Here is a 25,158-nt window from a genome sequence, read left to right as displayed (position 1 = left end):
CCTAACGGCCCGGTCCTTGGTAGAACCCATACTGACTGACTACACACCAATCAATCAGGTCCCTAACGGCCCGGTCCTTGGTAGAACCCACCTGACTACACACTAATCAATCAGGTCCTAACGGCCCGGTCCTTGGTAGAACCCATACTGACTGCACACCAATCAATCAGGTCCTAACGGCCCGGTCCTTGGTAGAACCCATACTGACTACACACCAATCAATCAGGTCCTAACGGCCCGGTCCTTGGTAGAACCCATACTGACTGACTACACACCAATCAATCAGGTCCCTAACGGCCCGGTCCTTGGTAGAACCCATACTGACTGACTACACACCAATCAATCAGGTCCTAACGGCCCGGTCCTTGGTAGAACCCATACTGACTGACTACACACCAATCAATCAGGTCCTAACGGCCCGGTCCTTGGTAGAACCCATACTGACTGACTACACACCAATCAATCAGGTCCTAACGGCCCGGTCCTTGGTAGAACCCACCTGACTACACACTAATCAATCAGGTCCTAACGGCCCGGTCCTTGGTAGAACCCATACTGACTGCACACCAATCAATCAGGTCCTAACGGCCCGGTCCTTGGTAGAACCTATACTGACTACACACCAATCAATCAGGTCCTAACGGCCCGGTCCTTGGTAGAACCCACCTGACTACACACTAATCAATCAGGTCCCTAACGGCCCGGTCCTTGGTAGAACCCATACTGACTGACTACACACCAATCAATCAGGTCCTAACGGCCCGGTCCTTGGTAGAACCCACCTGACTACACACTAATCAATCAGGTCCTAACGGCCCGGTCCTTGGTAGAACCCATACTGACTACACACCAATCAATCAGGTCCTAACGGCCCGGTCCTTGGTAGAACCCATACTGACTACACACCAATCAATCAGGTCCTAACGGCCCGGTCCTTGGTAGAACCCACCTGACTACACACTAATCAATCAGGTCCCTAACGGCCCGGTCCTTGGTAGAACCCATACTGACTGACTACACATCAATCAATCAGGTCCTAACGGCCCGGTCCTTGGTAGAACCCATACTGACTACACACCAATCAATCAGGTCCTAACGGCCCGGTCCTTGGTAGAACCCATACTGACTGACTACACACCAATCAATCAGGTCCTAACGGCCCGGTCCTTGGTAGAACCCATACTGACTGACTACACATCAATCAATCAGGTCCCTAACGGCCCGGTCCTTGGTAGAACCCATACTGACTGACTACACATCAATCAATCAGGTCCCTAACGGCCCGGTCCTTGGTAGAACCCATACTGACTACACACCAATCAATCAGGTCCCTAACGGCCCGGTCCTTGGTAGAACCCATACTGACTACACACCAATCAATCAGGTCCTAACGGCCCGGTCCTTGGTAGAACCCATACTGACTACACATCAATCAATCAGGTCCCTAACGGACCGGTCCTTGGTAGAACCCATACTGACTACACACCAATCAATCAGGTCCTAACGGCCCGGTCCTTGGTAGAACCCATACTGACTACACACTAATCAATCAGGTCCTAACGGCCCGGTCCTTGGTAGAACCCATACTGACTACACACTAATCAATCAGGTCCCTAACGGCCCGGTCCTTGGTAGAACCCATACTGACTACACACCAATCAATCAGGTCCCTAACGGCCCGGTCCTTGCTAGAACCCATACTTCCTACCCTTTAATTGTATAAAATGTCTATGGATATATATGCTATGCTTATCTGTTACTTGGCAAAACAAGGTCATCAAATCTCATTTATTTATATAGCCCTTCTTACATCAGCTGATATCTCAAATGTGCTGACATGTCATCTAAGAATATATGGTTTTGTTTACATTCTCATATCCATAATCAATATGTAAAGGACAGACAAGGAAGTGAAGTGTTTACACTGGAAATTGGTCATGTGACAATAAACAACATGTGAAAACATTCCACAGACTGGTTAGTGGTCAGAATATCCAGACTGGTTAGTGGTCAGAATATCAAGACTGGTTAGTGGTCAGAATATCCAGACTGGTTAGTGGTCAGAATATCCAGACTAGGTAGTGGTCAGAATATCCAGACTAGGTAGTGGTCAGAATATCCAGACTGGTTAGTGGTCAGAATATCCAGACTGGTTAGTGGTCAGAATATCCAGACTGGTTAGTGGTCAGAATATCCAGACTGGTTAGTGGTCAGAATATCCAGACTGGTAGAAACATCCCCCAGACTGGTTAGTGGTCAGAATATCCAGACTGGTTAGTGGTCAGAATATCCAGACTAGGTAGTGGTCAGAATATCCAGACTAGGTAGTGGTCAGAATATCCAGACTGGTTAGTGGTCAGAATATCCAGACTGGTTAGTGGTCAGAATATCCAGACTGGTTAGTGGTCAGAATATCCAGACTGGTTAGTGGTCAGAATATCCAGACTGGTAGAAACATCCCCCAGACTGGTTAGTGGTCAGAATATCCAGACTGGTTAGTGGTCAGAATATCCAGACTGGTTAGTGGTCAGAATATCCAGACTGGTTAGTGGTCAGAATATCCAGACTGGTTAGTGGTCAGAATATCCAGACTGGTTAGTGGTCAGAATATCCAGACTGGTTAGTGGTCAGAATATCCAGACTGGTTAGTGGTCAGAATATCCAGACTGGTAGAAACATCCCCCAGACTGGTTAGTGGTCATTACTAATACAGGTCTTAGAATATCCAGACTGGTTAGTGGTCATCACTAATACAGGTCTTAGAATATCCAGACTGGTTAGTGGTCGGAATATCCAGACTGGTTAGTGGTCAGAATATCCAGACTGGTTAGTGGTCAGAATATCCAGACTGGTAGAAACATCCCCCAGACTGGTTAGTGGTCATTACTAATACAGGTCTTAGAATATCCAGACTGGTTAGTGGTCATCACTAATACAGGTCTTAGAATATCCAGACTGGTTAGTGGTCATCACTAATACAGGTCTTAGAATATCCAGACTGGTTAGTGGTCATCACTAATACAGGTCTTAGAATATCCAGACTGGTTAGTGGTCATCACTAATACAGGTCTTAGAATATCCAGACTGGTTAGTGGTCAGAATATCCAGACTGGTTAGTGGTCATCACTAATACAGGTCTTAGAATATCCAGACTGGTTAGTGGTCAGAATATCCAGACTGGTTCATGGTCATCACTAATACAGGTCTTAGAATATCCAGACTGGTTAGTAGTCATCACTAATACAGGTCTTAGAATATTCAGACTGGTTAGTGGTCAGAATATCCAGAATGGTTAGTGGTCAGAATATCCAGACTGGTTAGTGGTCATCACTAATACAGGTCTTAGAATATCCAGACTGGTAGAAACATTCCACAGACTGGGTAGTGGTCAGAATATCCAGACTGGTTAGTGGTCATCGCTAATACAGGTCATAGAATATTCAGACTGGTTAGTGGTCATTCCTAATACAGGTCTCAGAATATCCAGACTGGTTAGTGGTCATTACTAATACAGGTCTAAAAATATCCAGACTGGTTAGTGGTCAGAATATCCAGACTGGTTAGTGGTCAGAATATCCAGACTGGTTAGTGGTCAGAATATCCAGACTGGTTAGTGGTCATCACTAATACAGGTCTTAGAATATCCAGACTGGTTAGTGGTCAGAATATCCAGACTGGTTAGTGGTCATTACTAATACAGGTCTTAGAATATTCAGACTGGTTAGTGGTTAGAATATCCAGACTGGTTAGTGGTCAGAATATCCAGACTAGTAGAAACATTCCACAGACTGGTTAGTGGTCAGAATATCCAGACTGGTAGAAACATTCCCCAGACTGGTTAGTGGTCAGAATATCCAGACTGGTTAGTGGTCAGAATATCCAGACTGGTTAGTGGTCAGAATATCCAGACTAGTAGAAACATTCCACAGACTGGTTAGTGGTCAGAATATCCAGACTGGTAGAAACATTCCACAGACTGGCTAGTGGTCAGAATATCCAGACTGGTAGAAACATTCCACAGACTGGTTAGTGGTCAGAATATCCAGACTGGTTAGTGGTCAGAATATCCAGACTAGTAGAAACATTCCACAGACTGGTTAGTGGTCAGAATATCCAGACTGGTAGAAACATCCCACAGACTGGTTAGTGGTCAGAATATCCAGACTGGTAGAAACATTCCACAGACTGGCTAGTGGTCAGAATATCCAGACTGGTTAGTGGTCATCGCTAATACAGGTCTTAGAATATCCAGACTGGTTAGTGGTCATCACTAATACAGGTCTTAGAATATCCAGACTGGTTAGTGGTCAGAATATCCAGACTGGTTAGTTGTCATTACTAATACAGGTCTTAGAATATCCAGACTGGTTAGTGGTCAGAATATCCAGACTGGTAGAAACATCCCCCAGACTGGTTAGTGGTCAGAATATCCAGACTGGTTAGTGGTCATTACTAATACAGGTCTTAGAATATCCAGACTGGTTAGTGGTCAGAATATCCAGACTGGTAGAAACATCCCCCAGACTGGTTAGTGGTCAGAATATCCAGACTGGTTAGTGGTCATTACTAATACAGGTCTTAGAATATCCAGACTGGTTAGTGGTCAGAATATCCAGACTGGTAGAAACATCCCCCAGACTGGTTAGTGGTCAGAATATCCAGACTGGTTAGTGGTCATTACTAATACAGGTCTTAGAATATCCAGACTGGCTAGTGGTCAGAATATCCAGACTGGCTATCAGCACGGAGAAAGACCACTGGAATCACGTAGAGTGTATATGTGTGTTTCCACCAGGATCAGTCAGTACTCATAAAGCACATTCACAACCTTTACTATATAAAAAAACATTAAAACACTGTCCAAAATGAGGAAAATATTGTGATATGATATTTTGGCCGTTTATCCCAGCTCTATAATCATATTCTTCCCTGTGGCTCAGTTGGTAGAGCATGGTGTTTGCAACGCCAGCATGGTGTGTGCAACGCCAGGGTTGTGGGTTCAATTCCCACGGGGGGCCAGTACAAAAATAATGCATGAAATGAAATGTATGCATTCACTACTGTAAGTCGCTCTGGATAAGAGCGTCTGCTAAATGACTAAAATGTAAAATTCTATCCTAGCCTATCCAAAGCTAGTATTGATGAAGAAGCACTTCACCATCTCTCCCCAGGCTGTTAATACAGAGGTGATGGGAGGAGGAGGAGGGTCTATACCAACTACACCTCCTTCACTATCTCTCCCCAGGCTGTTAATACAGAGGTGATGGGAGGAGGAGGAGGAGGGTCTATACCAACTACACCTCCTTCACTATCTCTCCCCAGGCTGTTAATACAGAGGTGATGGGAGGAGGAGGGTCTATACCAACTACACTTCCTTCACCATCTCTCCCCAGGCTGTTAATACAGAGGTGATGGGAGGAGGAGGAGGGTCTATACCAACTACACCTCCTTCACCATCTCTCCCCAGGCTGTTAATACAGAGGTGATGGGAGGAGGAGGAGGGTCTATACCAACTACACCTCCTTCACTATCTCTCCCCAGGCTGTTAATACAGAGGTGATGGGAGGAGGAGGAGGGTCTATACCAACTACACCTCCTTCACCATCTCTCCCCAGGCTGTTAATACAGAGGTGAGGAGGAGGGTCTATACCAACTACACTTCCTTCACCATCTCTCCCCAGGCTGTTAATACAGAGGTGATGGGAGGAGGAGGAGGGTCTATACCAACTACACTTCCTTCACCATCTCTCCCCAGGCTGTTAATACAGAGGTGATGGGAGGAGGAGGAGGGTCTATACCAACTACACCTCCTTCACCATCTCTCCCCAGGCTGTTAATACAGAGGTGATGGGAGGAGGAGGGTCTATACCAACTACACTTCCTTCACCATCTCTCCCCAGGCTGTTAATACAGAGGTGATGGGAGGAGGAGGAGGGTCTATACCAACTACACCTCCTTCACCATCTCTCCCCAGGCTGTTAATACAGAGGTGATGGGAGGAGGAGGAGGAGGAGGAGGGTCTATACCAACTACACTTCCTTCACTATCTGCATCTTCCCATAAATCTAACAGGGATAATAAACCTCTTCAGAATGGCATGGCTCCCAAAGTTTATATACTTATTCTCTGTAATACCGATTAACCCACCGAAGACATTCTTTAAATAAATATCCAGAGTCATGACAGACTTTATAAGGACAAATAAAACTCACAGAATAAAAAGGAAAGTTTTCCCACCTTCCCCGAGTCCGAGGGTTGGTTTTATCCTTCCCCGAGTCCGAGGGTTGGTTTTAACCTTCCCCGAGTCCGAGGGTTGGTTTTAACCTTCCCCGAGTCCGAGGGTTGGTTTTAACCTTCCCCGAGTCCGAGGGTTGGTTTTAACCTTCCCCGAGTCCGAGGGTTGGTTTTAACCTTCCCCGAGTCCGAGGGTTGGTTTTAACCTTCCCCGAGTCCGAGGGTTGGTTTTAACCTTCCCGAGCCCGAGGGTTGGTTTTAACCTTCCCCGAGCCCGAGGGTTGGTTTTAACCTTCCCCGAGCCCGAGGGTTGGTTTTAACCTTCCCCGAGCCCGAGGTTGGTTTTAACCTTCCCCGAGTCCGAGGTTGGTTTTAACCTTCCCCGAGTCCGAGGGTTGGTTTTAACCTTCCCCGAGTCCGAGGGTTGGTTTTAACCTTCCCGAGTCCGAGGGTTGGTTTTAACCTTCCCGAGTCCGAGGGTTGGTTTTATCCTTCCCGAGTCCGAGGGTTGGTTTTAACCTTCCCGAGCCCGAGGGTTGGTTTTAACCTTCCCCGAGCCCGAGGGTTGGTTTTAACCTCCCCGAGCCCGAGGGTTGGTTTTAACCTCCCCGAGCCCGAGGGTTGGTTTTAACCTCCCCGAGTCCGAGGGTTGGTTTCAACCTTCCCATATAGTTAAATGCACTAAAGAGGAACAACAAGTCCATCTTGAATCTTTTAATGTGTCTTTCTTCAGAGGATAAAGACAAGAACATTAACCATATGGGGGGGGGACACTCCCAACCGTATGGGGGGGACACTCCCAACCGTATGGGGGGGCGGGGGACACTCCCAACCGTATGGGGGGGGGGGGGGACACTCCCAACCGTATGGGGGGGGGACACTCCCAACCGTATGGGGGGGGGGGGGACACTCCCAACCGTATGGGGGGACGACACTCCCAACCGTATGGGCGAGGGGGGGACACTCCCAACCGTATGGGGAGGGGGGACACTCCCAACCGTATGGGGGTGGGGGGCACTCCCAACCGTATGGGCGAGGGGGACACTCCCAACCGTATGGGCGAGGGGGGACACTCCCAACCGTATGGGCGAGGGGGGACACTCCCAACCGTATGGGCGAGGGGGGACACTCCCAACCGTATGGGGGGGGGACACTCCCAACCGTATGGGGGGAGGACACTCCCAACCGTATGGGGGGGACGACACTCCCAACCGTATGGGGGGGACGACACTCCCAACCGTATGGGGGGGGGGACACTCCCAACCGTATGGGGAGGGGGGGACACTCCCAACCGTATGGGGAGGGGGGGACACTCCCAACCGTATGGGGAGGGGGGGACACTCCCAACCGTATGGGGAGGGGGGGACACTCCCAACCGTATGGGGAGGGGGGGACACTCCCAACCGTATGGGGAGGGGGGGACACTCCCAACCGTATGGGGAGGGGGGACACTCCCAACCGTATGGGGAGGGGGGACACTCCCAACCGTATGGGGAGGGGGGACACTCCCAACCGTATGGGGAGGGGGGGACACTCCCAACCGTATGGGCGAGGGGGGACACTCCCAACCGTATGGGCGAGGGGGGACACTCCCAACCGTATGGGGGGGGAGACACTCCCAACCGTATGGGGGGGGGAGACACTCCCAACCGTATGGGGGGGGGGAGACACTCCCAACCGTATGGGGGGGGGGGACACTCCCAACCGTATGGGGGGGCACTCCCAACCGTATGGGCGAGGGGGACACTCCCAACCGTATGGGCGAGGGGGGACACTCCCAACCGTATGGGCGAGGGGGGACACTCCCAACCGTATGGGGAGGGGGGGGACACTCCCAACCGTATGGGGAGGGGGGGACACTCCCAACCGTATGGGGAGGGGGGGACACTCCCAACCGTATGGGGAGGGGGGGACACTCCCAACCGTATGGGGAGGGGGGGACACTCCCAACCGTATGGGGAGGGGGGACACTCCCAACCGTATGGGGAGGGGGGGACACTCCCAACCGTATGGGCGAGGGGGGACACTCCCAACCGTATGGGCGAGGGGGACACTCCCAACCGTATGGGCGAGGGGGGACACTCCCAACCGTATGGGCGAGGGGGACACTCCCAACCGTATGGGCGAGGGGGACACTCCCAACCGTATGGGCGAGGGGGGACACTCCCAACCGTATGGGCGGGACGGGGACACTCCCAACCGTATGGGGGGGGGGAACACTCCCAACCGTATGGGGAGGGGGGAACACGACACTCCCAACCGTATGGGGAGGGGGGGAACACTCCCAACCGTATGGGGAGGGGGGAACACTCCCAACCGTATGGGGAGGGGGGGGACGACACTCCCAACCGTATGGGGAGGGGGGACGACAATCCCAACCGTATGGGGAGGGGGGACGACACTCCCAACCGTATGGGGAGGGGGCACTCCCAACCGTATGGGCGAGGGGGGACACTCCCAACCGTATGGGCGAGGGGGGACACTCCCAACCGTATGGGGGGGGACACTCCCAACCGTATGGGGGGGGGACACTCCCAACCGTATGGGGGGGGACGACACTCCCAACCGTATGGGGGGCGACGACACTCCCAACCGTATGGGGGGGACGACACTCCCAACCGTATGGGGGGGACGACACTCCCAACCGTATGGGGAGGGGGGGACACTCCCAACCGTATGGGGAGGGGGGGACACTCCCAACCGTATGGGGAGGGGGGGACACTCCCAACCGTATGGGGAGGGGGGGACACTCCCAACCGTATGGGGAGGGGGGGACACTCCCAACCGTATGGGGAGGGGGGACACTCCCAACCGTATGGGGAGGGGGGGGACACTCCCAACCGTATGGGCGAGGGGGGACACTCCCAACCGTATGGGCGAGGGGGACACTCCCAACCGTATGGGGGGGGGGGACACTCCCAACCGTATGGGGGGGGCGGACACTCCCAACCGTATGGGGGACACTCCCAACCGTATGGGGGGGGGCACTCCCAACCGTATGGGCGAGGGGGGACACTCCCAACCGTATGGGCGAGGGGGGACACTCCCAACCGTATGGGCGAGGGGGGACACTCCCAACCGTATGGGGAGGGGGGACACTCCCAACCGTATGGGGAGGGGGGACACTCCCAACCGTATGGGGAGGGGGGGACACTCCCAACCGTATGGGGAGGGGGGGGACACTCCCAACCGTATGGGGAGGGGGGACACTCCCAACCGTATGGGGAGGGGGGGACACTCCCAACCGTATGGGGAGGGGGGACACTCCCAACCGTATGGGCGAGGGGGGACACTCCCAACCGTATGGGCGAGGGGGGACACTCCCAACCGTATGGGCGAGGGGGGACACTCCCAACCGTATGGGCGAGGGGGACACTCCCAACCGTATGGGCGAGGGGGACACTCCCAACCGTATGGGCGAGGGGGGACACTCCCAACCGTATGGGCGAGGGGGGACACTCCCAACCGTATGGGCGAGGGGGGACACTCCCAACCGTATGGGCGAGGGGGGACACTCCCAACCGTATGGGCGAGGGGGACACTCCCAACCGTATGGGCGGGACGGGGACACTCCCAACCGTATGGGGGGGGAACACTCCCAACCGTATGGGGAGGGGGGAACACGACACTCCCAACCGTATGGGGAGGGGAACACTCCCAACCGTATGGGGAGGGGGGAACACTCCCAACCGTATGGGGAGGGGGGGAACACTCCCAACCGTATGGGGAGGGGGGGGACGACACTCCCAACCGTATGGGGAGGGGGGGACGACACTCCCAACCGTATGGGGAGGGGGGGACGACACTCCCAACCGTATGGGGAGGGGGGGACACTCCCAACCGTATGGGGAGGGGGGGACACTCCCAACCGTATGGGGAGGGGGGGAACACTCCCAACCTTATGGGCGAGGGGGGACACTCCCAACCGTATGGGCGAGGGGGGACACTCCCAACCGTATGGGCGAGGGGGGACACTCCCAACCGTATGGGCGAGGGGGGACACTCCCAACCGTATGGGCGAGGGGGGGACACTCCCAACCGTATGGGCGAGGGGGGACACTCCCAACCGTATGGGCGAGGGGGGGACACTCCCAACCGTATGGGCGAGGGGGGACACTCCCAACCGTATGGGCGAGGGGGGACACTCCCAACCGTATGGGCGAGGGGGGACACTCCCAACCGTATGGGCGAGGTGGGGGACACTCCCAACCGTATGGGCGAGGGGGGACACTCCCAACCGTATGGGCGAGGGGGGGACACTCCCAACCGTATGGGCGAGGGGGGACACTCCCAACCGTATGGGCGAGGGGGGACACTCCCAACCGTATGGGCGAGGGGGGACACTCCCAACCGTATGGGCGAGGGGGGACACTCCCAACCGTATGGGCGAGGGGGGGACACTCCCAACCGTATGGGCGAGGGGGGACACTCCCAACCGTATGGGCGAGGGGGGACACTCCCAACCGTATGGGCGAGGGGGGGACACTCCCAACCGTATGGGGAGGGGGGACACTCCCAACCGTATGGGGAGGGGGGACACTCCCAACCGTATGGGGAGGGGGGACACTCCCAACCGTATGGGGAGGGGGGACACTCCCAACCGTATGGGGAGGGGGGACACTCCCAACCGTATGGGGAGGGGGGACACTCCCAACCGTATGGGGAGGGAGGGACACTCCCAACCGTATGGGGAGGGAGGGACACTCCCAACCGTATGGGGACGGAGGGACACTCCCAACCGTATGGGGACGGAGGGACACTCCCAACCGTATGGGGAGGGAGGGACACTCCCAACCGTATGGGGAGGAGGGACACTCCCAACCGTATGGGGAGGAGGGACACTCCCAACCGTATGGGCAGGGAGGGACACTCCCAACCGTATGGGGAGGGAGGGACACTCCCAACCGTATGGGGAGGAGGGACACTCCCAACCGTATGGGGAGGAGGGACACTCCCAACCGTATGGGGAGGAGGGACACTCCCAACCGTATGGGGAGGAGGGACACTCCCAACCGTATGGGGAGGAGGGACACTCCCAACCGTATGGGGAGGAGGGACACTCCCAACCGTATGGGGAGGAGGGACACTCCCAACCGTATGGGGAGGTTTGACACTCCCAACCGTATGGGGAGGGACACTCCCAACCATATGGGGAGGGACACTCCCAACCATATGGGGACACTATAACATTCTATATTCACTGTCTCACTCTCTCTTTCACACTCACACTCCTCTCGCTCGCTCACCTTCTTGCCCTCTGATTGGTCGGGGCTGACGTATGACAGCTTCCTGCGGACGTAAAACAACATGTCGTCCTGTTCCCGCGGCGACAGCTTCTCCATGAAGTACGTGGAGAACATCCATGTCCAGAACACGATGCGGTCGTCCTTAAAGCACCCTGGAAGAAAGGTCAGAGGTCAGAGGTCAGTCCTTAAAGCACCCTGGAAGGAAACAGAGGTCAGAGGTCAGAGGTCAGACCTTAAAGCACCCTGGAAGGAAACAGAGGTCAGTCCTTAAAACACCCTGGAAGGAAGGTCAGAGGTCAGTCCTTAAAGCACCCTGGAAGGAAGGTCAGAGGTCAGTCCTTAAAACATCCTGGAAGGAAGGTCAGAGGTCAGAGGTCAGTCCTTAAAGCACCCTGGAAGAAAGGTCAGAGGTCAGAGGTCAGTCCTTAAAGCACCCTGGGAGAAAGGTCAGAGGTCAGAGGTCAGACCTTAAAGCACCCTGGGAGAAAGGTCAGAGGTCAGAGGTCAGACCTTAAAGCACCCTGGGAGAAAACAGAGGTCAGAGGTCAGTCCTTAAAGAACCCTGGGAGAAAACAGAGGTCAGAGGTCAGACCTTAAAGCACCCTGGAAGGAAACAGAGGTCAGAGGTCAGTCCTTAAAGCACCCTGGGAGAAAACAGAGGTCAGAGGTCAGACCTTAAAGCACCCTGGAAGAAAACAGAGGTCAGAGATCAGTCCTTAAAGCACCCTGGAAGAAAACAGAGGTCAGAGGTCACTCCTTAAAGCACCCTGGAAGAAAACAGAGGTCAGAGGTCACTCCTTAAAGCACCCTGGAAGAAAACAGAGGTCAGAGGTCAGAGGTCACTCCTTAAAGCACCCTGGAAGGAAACAGAGGTCAGAGGTCAGTCCTTAAAGCACCCTGGGAGAAAACAGAGGTCAGAGGTCAGTCCTTAAAGCACCCTGGAAGGAAACAGAGGTCAGAGGTCACTCCTTAAAGCACCCTGGAAGGAAACAGAGGTCAGAGGTCAGTCCTTAAAGCACCCTGGAAGAAAACAGAGGTCAGAGGTCAGACCTTAAAGCACCCTGGAAGGAAACAGAGGTCAGAGGTCAGTCCTTAAAGCACCCTGGAAGAAAACAGAGGTCAGAGGTCAGTCCTTAAAGCACCCTGGAAGAAAACAGAGGTCAGAGGTCAGAGGTCACTCCTTAAAGCACCCTGGAAGAAAACAGAGGTCACTCCTTAAAGCACCCTGGAAGAAAACAGAGGTCAGAGGTCAGTCCTTAAAGCACCCTGGAAGGAAACAGAGGTCAGAGGTCAGAGGTCACTCCTTAAAGCACCCTGGAAGGAAACAGAGGTCAGAGGTCAGTCCTTAAAGCACCCTGGAAGAAAACAGAGGTCAGAGGTCAGACCTTAAAGCACCCTGGAAGGAAACAGAGGTCAGAGGTCAGTCCTTAAAGCACCCTGGAAGAAAACAGAGGTCAGAGGTCAGTCCTTAAAGCACCCTGGAAGAAAACAGAGGTCAGAGGTCAGAGATCACTCCTTAAAGCACCCTGGAAGAAAACAGAGGTCAGAGGTCAGAGGTCACTCCTTAAAGCACCCTGGAAGGAAACAGAGGTCAGAGGTCAGAGGTCACTCCTTAAAGCACCCTGGAAGGAAACAGAGGTCAGAGGTCAGTCCTTAAAGCACCCTGGAAGAAAACAGAGGTCAGACCTTAAAGCACCCTGGAAGGAAACAGAGGTCAGAGGTCAGTCCTTAAAACACCCTGGAAGGAAACAGAGGTCAGAGGTCAGTCCTTAAAGCACCCTGGAAGAAAACAGAGGTCAGAGGTCAGACCTTAAAGCACCCTGGAAGGAAACAGAGGTCAGAGGTCAGTCCTTAAAGCACCCTGGAAGAAAACAGAGGTCAGAGGTCAGTCCTTAAAGCACCCTGGAAGAAAACAGAGGTCAGAGGTCAGAGGTCACTCCTTAAAGCACCCTGGAAGAAAACAGAGGTCACTCCTTAAAGCACCCTGGAAGAAAACAGAGGTCAGAGGTCAGAGGTCACTCCTTAAAGCACCCTGGAAGGAAACAGAGGTCAGAGGTCAGAGGTCACTCCTTAAAGCACCCTGGAAGGAAACAGAGGTCAGAGGTCAGTCCTTAAAGCACCCTGGAAGAAAACAGAGGTCAGAGGTCAGACCTTAAAGCACCCTGGAAGGAAACAGAGGTCAGAGGTCAGTCCTTAAAGCACCCTGGAAGAAAACAGAGGTCAGAGGTCAGTCCTTAAAGCACCCTGGAAGAAAACAGAGGTCAGAGGTCAGAGGTCACTCCTTAAAGCACCCTGGAAGAAAACAGAGGTCAGAGGTCAGAGGTCACTCCTTAAAGCACCCTGGAAGGAAACAGAGGTCAGAGGTCACTCCTTAAAGCACCCTGGAAGGAAACAGAGGTCAGAGGTCAGTCCTTAAAGCACCCTGGAAGAAAACAGAGGTCAGAGGTCAGACCTTAAAGCACCCTGGAAGGAAACAGAGGTCAGAGGTCAGTCCTTAAAACACCCTGGAAGAAAACAGAGGTCAGAGGTCAGTCCTTAAAGCACCCTGGAAGGAAACAGAGGTCAGAGGTCAGTCCTTAAAGCACCCTGGAAGGAAACAGAGGTCAGAGGTCAGTCCTTAAAGCACCCTGGAAGAAAACAGAGGTCAGAGGTCAGTCCTTAAAGCACCCTGGAAGAAAACAGAGGTCAGAGGTCAGTCCTTAAAACACCCTGGAAGGAAACAGAGGTCAGAGGTCAGTCCTTAAAACACCCTGGAAGAAAACAGAGGTCAGAGGTCAGTCCTTAAAGCACCCTGGAAGGAAACAGAGGTCAGAGGTCAGTCCTTAAAGCACCCTGGAAGAAAACAGAGGTCAGAGGTCAGTCCTTAAAGCACCCTGGAAGAAAACAGAGATCAGAGGTCAGTCCTTAAAGCACCCTGGAAGGAAACAGAGGTCAGAGGTCAGTCCTTAAAACACCCTGGAAGAAAACAGAGGTCAGAGGTCAGTCCTTAAAGCACCCTGGAAGAAAACAGAGGTCAGAGGTCAGTCCTTAAAACACCCTGGAAGAAAACAGAGGTCAGAGGTCAGTCCTTAAAGCACCCTGGAAGAAAACAGAGGTCAGTCCTTAAAACACCCTGGAAGAAAACAGAGAGAGGTCAGAGGTCAGTCCTTAAAGCACCCTGGAAGGAAACAGAGAGAGGTCAGAGGTCAGTCCTTAAAGCACCCTGGAAGGAAACAGAGGTCAAAGGTCATCCTTAAAACACCCTGGAAAGGTCCTATCACAGTTATCAGATCAAGAGGAGGACGGCACAGGGCCACTCCTGATTTACAGTAAACTCATAGAGAAACAGTCTACTGTAATATGTCACTCCTGATTTACAGTAAACTCATAGAGAAACAGTCTACTGTAATATGTCACTCCTGATTTACAGTAAACTCGTAGAGAAACAGTCTACTGTAATATGCCACTCCTGATTTACAGTAAACTCGTAGAGAAACAGTCTACTGTAATATGCCACTCCTGATTTACAGTAAACTCAGAGAATCAGTCTACTGTAATATGTCACTCCTGATTTACAGTAAACTCATAGAGAAACAGTCTACTGTAAATCAGGAGTGGCATATTACAGTAGACTGTTTCTCTATGAGTTTACTGTAAATCAGGAGTGGCATATTACAGTAGACTGTTTCTCTACGAGTTTACTGTAAATCAGGAGTGGCATATTACAGTAGACTGTTTCTCTATGAGTTTACTGTAAATCAGGAGTGGCATATTACAGTAAACTCATAGAGAAACAGTCTACTGTAATATGCCACTCCTGATTTACAGTAAACTCGTAGAGAAACAGTCTACTGTAATATGCCACTCCTGATTTACAGTAAACTCGTAGAGAAACAGTCTACTGTAATATGCCACTCCTGATTTACAGTAAACTCACAGAGAAACAGTCTACTGTAATATGTCTTAAGAGGCTTATTGGCTTTGTCCTCAGGCAGATAGAATGGAGGTGAGATGATGTTCTCCCATCCTAAACGGCACCCATACAGAGCCTTCAGAAAGTATTCATACCCCTGGACTTATTCCACATGTTGTCGTGTTACAGCCTGAATTTAAAAATGGATCACATTTTATTTGGTCACTGATCTACACACACACACACAGACACACACACACACACACACCACGCTACTCCACAATACCAAAGTGGAATTTTGTTTTTAGGAATTTTTTTAAACAAATTAATTCATAATGAAAAGCTGAAATGTATTGAGTCAATATATTTTCAACCCCTTGTGTTATGGCGAGCCTAAATAAGTTCAGGAGTAAAAAAAATGTGCTGAACAAGTCACATAATAAGTTGCATGGACTCACTCTGTGTGCAATAATAGTGTTGAACATGATTTTTTTAATGACTACCTCATCTCTGTACCTCCACACGTACAATTATCTGTTAGGTCCCTCAGTCGAGGAGTGAATTTCAAACACAGATTCAACCACAAAGACTTGGAAGGTTTTACATTGCAAAGAAAGGCACCTATTGGTAGATGGGTAAAAAAAAGATTTTAAAAGCAGACATTGAATATATCCCTTTGAGCCTGGTGAAGTTATTAACTACACGTTGGATGGTGTATCAATACACCCAGTCACTACAAAGATACAGGCGTCCTTCCTAACTCAGTTGCCGGAGAGGAAGGAAACCACTCGGGGATTTCACCTAAATGACAGAGTGAAAAGAAGGAAGTCTGTACAGAATAAAAAAAAATATTCTAAAAACATGCATCCTGTTTACAACAAGATAGTAAAACTGCAAAAAAAAAAAGTGTCCATGCAATTAACTTTTTGTCCTGAATACAAAGTGTTATGTTTGTGGCAAATCCAACACAACACATTACTGAGTACCACTCTCCATATTTTCAAGCATAGTGGTGGCTGCATCATGTTATGGGTGTGCTTGTGATCGTTAAGGACTGGGGAGTTTTTCAGGATAAAAAAGAAACAAAATGGAGTTAAGCACAGGCAAAATCCTTGAGGAAAACCTGGTTCAGTCCGCTTTCCACCAGACACTGGGAGAGGAATTCACCTTTCAGCAGGACAATAACCTAAAACACAAAGGTCAAATCTACACTGGGAGAGGAATTCACCTTTCAGCAGAACAATAACCTAAAACACAAGACCAAATCTACACTGGGAGAGGAATTCACCTTTCAGCCCCACAAGACCATTACACTGGGAGAGGAATTCACCTTTCAGCAGACAATCCTAACACAAGACCTCTCACTGAGAAACCTTCAGCAGACAATAACTAAAACACGAAGGTCAAATCTACACTGGAGTTACTTACCAAGACAACAGTGAATGTTCCTGAGTGGCTGAGTTACAGGTTTCATTTAAATCTGCTTGGAAATCTATGACAAGATCTGAAAATGGCTGTCTAGCAAAGATCAACAACCATCTTGACAGAATTTGAAGAATTTAGAAAATATATATTTTTTAAATGGCTAAATATTGCACAATTCAGATGTGGAAAGCTCTTAGAGCCTTACCCAGAAAGACTCACAGCTCTTAGAGACTTACCCAAAGATCCAGCCTTAGCCACCCAGAAAGACTCACAGCTCTTAGAGACCTACCCAGAAAGACTCACGGCTCTTAGAGACCTACCCAGAAACACTCACGGCTCTTAGAGACCTACCCAGAAACACTCACAGCTCTTAGAGACCTACCCAGAAACACTCACAGCTCTTAGAGCCTTACCCAGAAACACTCACAGCTCTTAGAGCCTTACCCAGAAAGACTCACAGCTCTTAGAGACTGACCCAGAAAGACTCACAGCTGTAAATCGCTGCCAAATGTGATTCTAACATGTGTTGACTCAGAGCGTTGAATAATTAATTATCTAATCAAGATATAAGTGCTTTACAAATGTTAGAATTTGTAAAGCACTTTCACAGCGTATTTTGTGTAGATCGTTGACAAAAAAAATGACAACAGAATCCATTTTAATCCCACTTCCACAACAAAATGTGGAAGAAGTCAAGGAGTGTGAACACTTCCTGAAAGCTCTGTATATTGTGCACTACTTTTGACCAGAGCCCATTGGGTCAGTAGTTTCCATTTCCATACAGTTTCACTGGTGCACTATATATAGGCAATAGGGTACCATTTCGGAGACAGACAGGGTTCTTCTCTAAATGGAGGGAAGCAGCTTCTGACACAAAATGGCCGTTCAGTTTAACTGCTCATTCATGAGAAACACATTCCCTCCATGCCATTTCATTACAGTGAGATTCAATTCAGTGCAACTTAAATCTACTGAAGCGCTTGTCCGACTTTGTTTTGCTTCCAACGTGACGTCAAAAGTCACGATGGGCATTTGGTTTAAATAACTTGTATTTATACATGCGTGTACATTACTCAAAGAAAATCCTCCTGAAACCATAAAATGCTGAAAGTGAAGCCTTTGTTCCTCTCAGACGAGTCTAGTTTCTACAGACAGAACGACAGGGAAGTGAAATACCACCACATTTCCTGATCCTTGTATTTTTTTTTAAATTTTATTTAACCTTTATTTAACTCGGCAAGTCAGTTAAAAGAACAAAATGATTACATTTACAATGGACGGGCCTACACCGGACAAAACCCCGGACGACACCGGGCCAATTGTTCGCCGTTCCTACGGGACTCCCGATCACGGCCGCTTGTGATACAGCCTGGATTCGAACCAGGGTGTCTGTAGTGACGCCCTCTAGCACTGAGATGCAGCGTCTTTAAACCCTGCTGCGTCACTCGAGAGCCTCAACACACACACAACACACATACAACATAATCTGACAGCGCTGCTAAACAATTTCCCACCAGAGTACAGAACGCAGCCAGCCTGTCACATCTTCCCTCAGAGGCTGAGCAAACAGACACTTCAGCTGTATATGAAACCCTCCAGCCAAGTGGACGCTGCTTCCAGGAAATCTCCTACTCATCATCATCAACAACTTTTCCACCTGACAGAGACTCAGGCTACTGAGAATAGTCACACACACACACTAGTCATCAGTGACCATGGCTCACCCATCACCTGACTGCTCTCATGAGCAACAAGAGCTCATGGTCTCAAAAGTGTCGCAGTGGTTTATTAAACGGCATCGCAGCGCTTGAGGCGTCACTACAGCCCCGGGTTCGAACCCCCAGGCTGTGTCACAACCGGCCCGTGAACGGGAGACCAATGAGGCGGCGCACAATTGTCCCAGCTTCGTCCGGGTTAAGGGGAGGGTTTGGCCGGCCAGGATTTCCTTGTCCCATCGCGGTCTAGCGACTCCTTGTGGCGGGCCCGGGCACCTTGCAAGCTGACTACAGTCATTGGATGGTGTTTCCTCCGACACATTGGTGCGGCAGTGTGTCGAGAGAGAAACAGTGCGGCTTGGCAGGGTCGCGTTTCAGAGGACGCACGGCTCTCGACCTTCACATCTCCTGAGTCCGTACAGGAGTTCCAGCGATGGGACAAGACTGTAACTACCAATTGGATACCATGAAATTGTGGACAAAAAGGGGTAAAAAGTGATAGATAGATAGATAGATAGATAGATAGATAGATAGATAGATAGATAGATAGATAGATAGATAGATAGATAGATAGATCTCACTTCAGTACTCTCACATCTCACTTCGGCCCCCCCCCCAACCACAACACCTAGCTAACCAGCCGAGGGCCCCCCCAACCACAACACCTAGCTAACCAGCCGAGGGCCCCCCCCCAACCACAACACCTAGCTAACCAGCCGAGGGCCCCCCCAAACCACAACACCTAGCTAACCAGCCGAGGGCCCCCCCAACCACAACACCTAGCTAACCAGCCGAGGGCCCCCCCAACCACAACACCTAGCTAACCAGCCGAGGCCCCCCCCCAACCACAACACCTAGCTAACCAGCCGAGGGCCCCCCAACACCTAGCTAACCAGCCGAGGGCCCCCCCAACACCTAGCTAACCAGCCGAGGGCCCCCCACCACCCAAAAAGCTATAACAGTAGAATGTACAAGGTGTAGATCAGTCATTACAGACCTTAGAGAGATATTTATAACCTGCCAGATATCTCCAGACCAACTAGCCCATGTCAGCTGACGTTTTTTAAGCCCATAGATTTTGTGGAAATGTTTGAGTCAAGCAAATATCACATGCATACACATTACACACCTCCCTCACGTTGCCCCTAGCGACCAGGACTGAAGGCACCTCCCTCTCGTTGCCCTTAGCGACCAGGACTGAAGGCACCTCCCTCTCGTTATCCCTAGCGACCAGGACTGAAGGCACCTCCCTCTCATTGCCCCTAGCGACCAGGACTGAAAACACCTCCCTCTCATTGCCCCTAGCGACCAGGACTGAAGGCACCTCCCTCTCATTGCCCCTAGCGACCAGGACTGAAGGCACCTCCCTCACATTGCCCCTAGCGACCAGGACTGAAGGCACCTCCCTCACATTGCCCCTAGCGACCAGGACTGAAGGCACCTCCCTCTCGTTGCCCCCAGTACTGAAGGCACCTCCCTCTCGTTGCCCCTAGCGACCAGGACTGAAGGCACCTCCCTCTCGTTGCCCCTAGCGACCAGTACTGAAGGCACCTCCCTCTCATTGCCCCCAGCGACCAGTACTGAAGGCACCTCCCTCTCATTGCCCCTAGCGACCAGTACTGAAGGCACCTCCCTCTCGTTGCCCCTAGCGACCAGGACTGAAGGCACCTCCCTCTCGTTGCCCCTAGCGACCAGGACTGAAGGCACCTCCCTCTCGTTGCCCCTAGTACTGAAGGCACCTGCCTCTCGTTGCCCCTAGTACTGAAGGCACCTCCCTCTCGTTGCCCCTAGTACTGAAGGCACCTCCCTCTCGTTGCCCCTAGCGGCCAGTACTGAAGGCACCTCCCTCTCGTTGCCCCTAGCGACCAGGACTGAAGGCACCTCCCTCTCGTTGCCCCTAGCGACCAGGACTGAAGGCACCTCCCTCTCGTTGCCCCTAGCGACCAGGACTGAAGGCACCTCCCTCTCATTGCCCCTAGCGACCAGGACTGAAGGCACCTCCCTCTCATTGCCCCTAGCGACCAGGACTGAAGGCACCTCCCTCTCATTGCCCCTAGCGACCAGGACTGAAGGCACCTCCCTCTCATTGCCCCTAGCGACCAGTACTGAAGGCACCTCCCTCTCATTGCCCCTAGCGACCAGTACTGAAGGCACCTCCCTCTCATTGCCCCTAGCGACCAGTACTGAAGGCACCTCCCTCTCATTGCCCCTAGCGACCAGGACTGAAGGCACCTCCCTCTCGTTGCCCCTAGCGACCAGGACTGAAGGCACCTCCCTCTCGTTGCCCCTAGCGACCAGTACTGAAGGCACCTCCCTCTCGTTGCCCCTAGCGACCAGTACTGAAGACACCTCCCTCTCGTTGCCCCTAGCGACCAGTACTGAAGGCACCTCCCTCTCGTTGCCCCTAGCGACCAGTACTGAAGGCACCTCCCTCTCATTGCCCCTAGCGACCAGTACTGAAGGCACCTCCCTCTCATTGCCCCTAGCGACCAGGACTGAAGGCACCTCCCTCTCGTTGCCCCTAGTACTGAAGGCACCTCCCCCTCATTGCCCCTAGCGACCAGGACTGAAGGCACCTCCCTCTCATTGCCCCTAGCGACCAGTACTGAAGGCACCTCCCTCTCATTGCCCCTAGCGACCAGTACTGAAGGCACCTCCCTCTCATTGCCCCTAGCGACCAGGACTGAAGGCATCCCTCTCGTTGCCCCTAGTACTGAAGGCACCTCCCCCTCATTGCCCCTAGCGACCAGGACTGAAGGCACCTCCCTCTCATTGCCCCTAGCGACCAGGACTGAAGGCACCTCCCTCTCGTTGCCCCTAGCGACCAGGATTGAAGGCACCTCCCTCTCATTGCCCCTAGTACTGAAGGCACCTCCCTCTCATTGCCCCTAGCGGCCAGTACTGAAGGCACCTCCCTCTCGTTGCCCCTAGTACTGAAGGCACCTCCCTCTCGTTGCCCCTAGCGACCAGGACTGAAGGCACCTCCCTCTCATTGCCCCTAGCGACCAGGACTGAAGGCACCTCCCTCTCGTTGCCCCTAGCGACCAGGATTGAAGGCACCTCCCTCTCATTGCCCCTAGTACTGAAGGCACCTCCCTCTCGTTGCCCCTAGTACTGAAGGCACCTCCCTCTCATTGCCCCTAGTACTGAAGGCACCTCCCTCTCATTGCCCCTAGCGGCCAGTACTGAAGGCACCTCCCTCTCGTTGCCCCTAGCGACCAGGACTGAAGGCACCTCCCTCTCGTTGCCCCTAGCGACCAGGACTGAAGGCACCTCCCTCTCATTGCCCCTAGCGACCAGGACTGAAGGCACCTCCCTCTCGTTGCCCCTAGCGACCAGGACTGAAGGCACCTCCCTCTCGTTGCCCCTAGCGACCAGGACTGAAGGCACCTCCCTCTCATTGCCCGTAGCGACCAGGACTGAAGGCACCTCCCTCTCATTGCCCCTAGCGACCAGGACTGAAGGCACCTCCCTCTCATTTCCCCTAGCGACCAGTACTGAAGGCACCTCCCTCTCATTGCCCCTAGCGACCAGGACTGAAGGCACCTCCCTCTCATTGCCCCTAGCGACCAGTACTGAAGGCACCTCCCTCTCATTGCCCCTAGCGACCAGGACTGAAGGCACCTCCCTCTCGTTGCCCCTAGCGACCAGGACTGAAGGCACCTCCCCCTCATTGCCCCTAGCGACCAGGACTGAAGGCACCTCCCTCTCGTTGCCCCTAGTACTGAAGGCACCTCCCCCTCATTGCCCCTAGCGACCAGGACTGAAGGCACCTCTCTCTCATTGCCCCTAGCGACCAGGACTGAAGGCACCTCCCTCTCATTGCCCCTAGCGACCAGGAGACTGAAGGCACCTCTCTCTCATTGCCCCTAGCGCCCAGGAGACTGAAGGCACCTCCCTCTCATTGCCCCTAGCGACCAGGACTGAAGACATCTCCCGACACCCTGAGGACCTGGACAAACATTGAATACCGAAGCAACCTCTGGCCTGGCCTGGTCTGGTGTCCAGAGTCAATTACTGTTGCAGAGAGGAGAGGAGACAGGAAGCTACCTCTGGTCTGGTCTGGTCTCCAGAGTCAATTACTGTTGCAGAGAGGAGAGGAGACAGGAAGCTACCTCTGGTCTGGTCTGGTCTCCAGAGTCAGTTAGTGTTGTAGAGAGGAGAGGAGACAGGAAGCTACCTCTGGTCTGGTCTCCAGAGTTAGTTAGTGTTGTAGAGAGGAGAGGAGACAGGAAGCTACCTCTGGTCTGGTCTGGTCTCCAGAGTCAGTTAGTGTTGTAGAAAGGAGAGGAGACAGGAAGCTACCTCTGGTCTGGTCTCCAGAGTCAGTTAGTGTTGTAGAGAGGAGAGGAGACAGGAAGCTACCTCTGGTCTGGTCTGGTGTCCAGAGTTAGTTACTGTTGTAGAAAGGAGAGGAGACAGGAAGCTACCTCTGGTCTGGTCTGGTCTCCAGAGTTAGTTAGTGTTGTAGAGAGGAGAGGAGACAGGAAGCTACCTCTGGTCTGGTGTCCAGAGTCAGTTAGTGTTGTAGAGAGGAGAGGAGACAGGAAGCTACCTCTGGTCTGGTCTCCAGAGTCAGTTAGTGTTGTAGAGAGGAGAGGAGACAGGAAGCTACCTCTGGTCTGGTCTCCAGAGTTAGTTAGTGTTGTAGAGAGGAGAGGAGACGGGAAGCTACCTCTGGTCTGGTCTCCAGAGTCAGTTAGTGTTGTAGAGAGGAGAGGAGACAGGAAGCTACCTCTGGTCTGGTCTGGTGTCCAGAGTCAATTACTGTTGCAGAGAGGAGAGGAGACAGGAAGCTACCTCTGGTCTGGTCTGGTCTCCAGAGTCAGTTACTGTTGCAGAGAGGAGAGGAGACAGGAAGCTACCTCTGGTCTGGTCTGGTCTCCAGAGTCAGTTAGTGTTGTAGAAAGGAGAGGAGACAGGAAGCTACCTCTGGTCTGGTCTGGTGTCCAGAGTCAGTTAGTGTTGTAGAGAGGAGAGGAGACAGGAAGCTACCTCTGGTCTGGTCTTGTCTCCAGAGTCAATTACTGTTGCAGAGAGGAGAGGAGACAGGAAGCTACCTCTTGTCTGGTCTGGTGTCCAGAGTCAGTTAGTGTTGTAGAGAGGAGAGGAGACAGGAAGCTACCTCTGGTCTGGTCTCCAGAGTCAGTTAGTGTTGTAGAGAGGAGAGGAGACAGGAAGCTACCTCTGGTCTGGTCTCCAGAGTTAGTTAGTGTTGTAGAGAGGAGAGGAGACAGGAAGCTACCTCTGGTCTGGTCTGGTCTCCAGAGTCAGTTAGTGTTGTAGAGAGGAGAGGAGACAGGAAGCTACCTCTGGTCTGGTCTCCAGAGTCAGTTAGTGTTGTAGAGAGGAGAGGAGACAGGAAGCTACTTCTGGTCTGGTCTGGTGTCCAGAGTTAGTTAGTGTTGTAGAGAGGAGAGGAGACAGGAAGCTACCTCTGGTCTGGTGTCCAGAGTTAGTTACTGTTGTAGAGAGGAGAGGAGACAGGAAGCTACCTCTGGTCTGGTCTGGTCTCCAGAGTCAGTTAGTGTTGTAGAGAGGAGAGGAGACAGGAAGCTACCTCTGGTCTGGTCTGGTCTCCAGAGTCAGTTAGTGTTGTAGAGAGGAGAGGAGACAGGAAGCTACCTCTGGTCTGGTCTGGTCTCCAGAGTCAGTTAGTGTTGTAGAGAGGAGAGGAGACAGGAAGCTACCTCTGGTCTGGTCTCCAGAGTCAGTTAGTGTTGTAGAGAGGAGACAGGAAGCTACCTCTGGTCTGGTCTGGTGTCCAGAGTCAGTTAGTGTTGTAGAGAGGAGAGGAGACAGGAAGCTACCTCTGGTCTGGTCTCCAGAGTCGGTTAGGAGTGGATGACCTTGTTCTGAAAAGTCGGGAGAGACGCTGCCAGCACAGTTGGACACAGGAGAGGAGAGAGGAAGTGAAACACTGAGCTTTAACTTCGCCGGGTAATAGAGCGTGGAGAGAGAGAGAGATGAGAATGAGAGACGCATGAAGAAAGTGTGTGTAAAGACCCTGCCATCCCTCGCTGTGTCGGGTCACAACAGAACCGCTACCCTGCCGTGTCGGGTCACAACAGAACCGCTACCCTGCCGTGTCGGGTCACAACAGAACCGCTACCCTGCCGTGTCGGGTCACAACAGAACCGCTACCCTGCCGTGTCGGGTCACAACAGAACCTCGACCCTGCCGTGTCGGGTCACAACAGAACCTCGACCCTGCCGTGTCGGGTCACAACAGAACCTCGACCCTGCCGTGTCGGGTCACAACAGAACCTCGACCCTGCCGTGTCGGGTCACAACAGAACCTCGACCCTGCCGTGTCGGATCACAACAGAACCTCTACCCTGCCGTGTCGGATCACAACAGAACCTCTACCCTGCCGTGTCGGGTCACAACAGAACCTCGACCCTGCCGTGTCGGGTCACAACAGAACCTCGACCCTGCCGTGTCGGGTCACAACAGAACCTCTACCCTGCCGTGTCGGGTCACAACAGAACCTCTACCCTGCCGTGTCGGGTCACAACAGAACCTCGACCCTGCCGTGTCGGGTCACAACAGAACCTCGACCCTGCCGTGTCGGGTCACAACAGAACCTCGACCCTGCCGTGTCGGGTCACAACAGAACCTCGACCCTGCCGTGTCGGGTCACAACA

General features: G+C 52.4%; 1 long non-coding RNA gene across 1 annotated transcript; it reads left to right on the top strand.

Annotated features, from left to right (window-relative positions):
* The first annotated feature begins 61 nt into the window (after window positions 1–61).
* On the top strand, window positions 62–1,966 carry LOC106599807 (uncharacterized). Its single transcript, XR_006763004.1, has 2 exons — window positions 62–114; window positions 287–1,966. It is a non-coding gene; the product is annotated as an uncharacterized lncRNA (long non-coding RNA).
* Window positions 1,967–25,158: the final 23,192 nt, after the last annotated feature.

Source organism: Salmo salar, unplaced genomic scaffold (genome assembly GCF_905237065.1).
Source record: "Salmo salar unplaced genomic scaffold, Ssal_v3.1, whole genome shotgun sequence".
Lineage (NCBI taxonomy): Eukaryota > Metazoa > Chordata > Actinopteri > Salmoniformes > Salmonidae > Salmo > Salmo salar.
The sequence above is the reverse complement of the archived record's forward strand: the minus strand, read 5'-3'. Positions and strand labels throughout refer to the sequence as shown.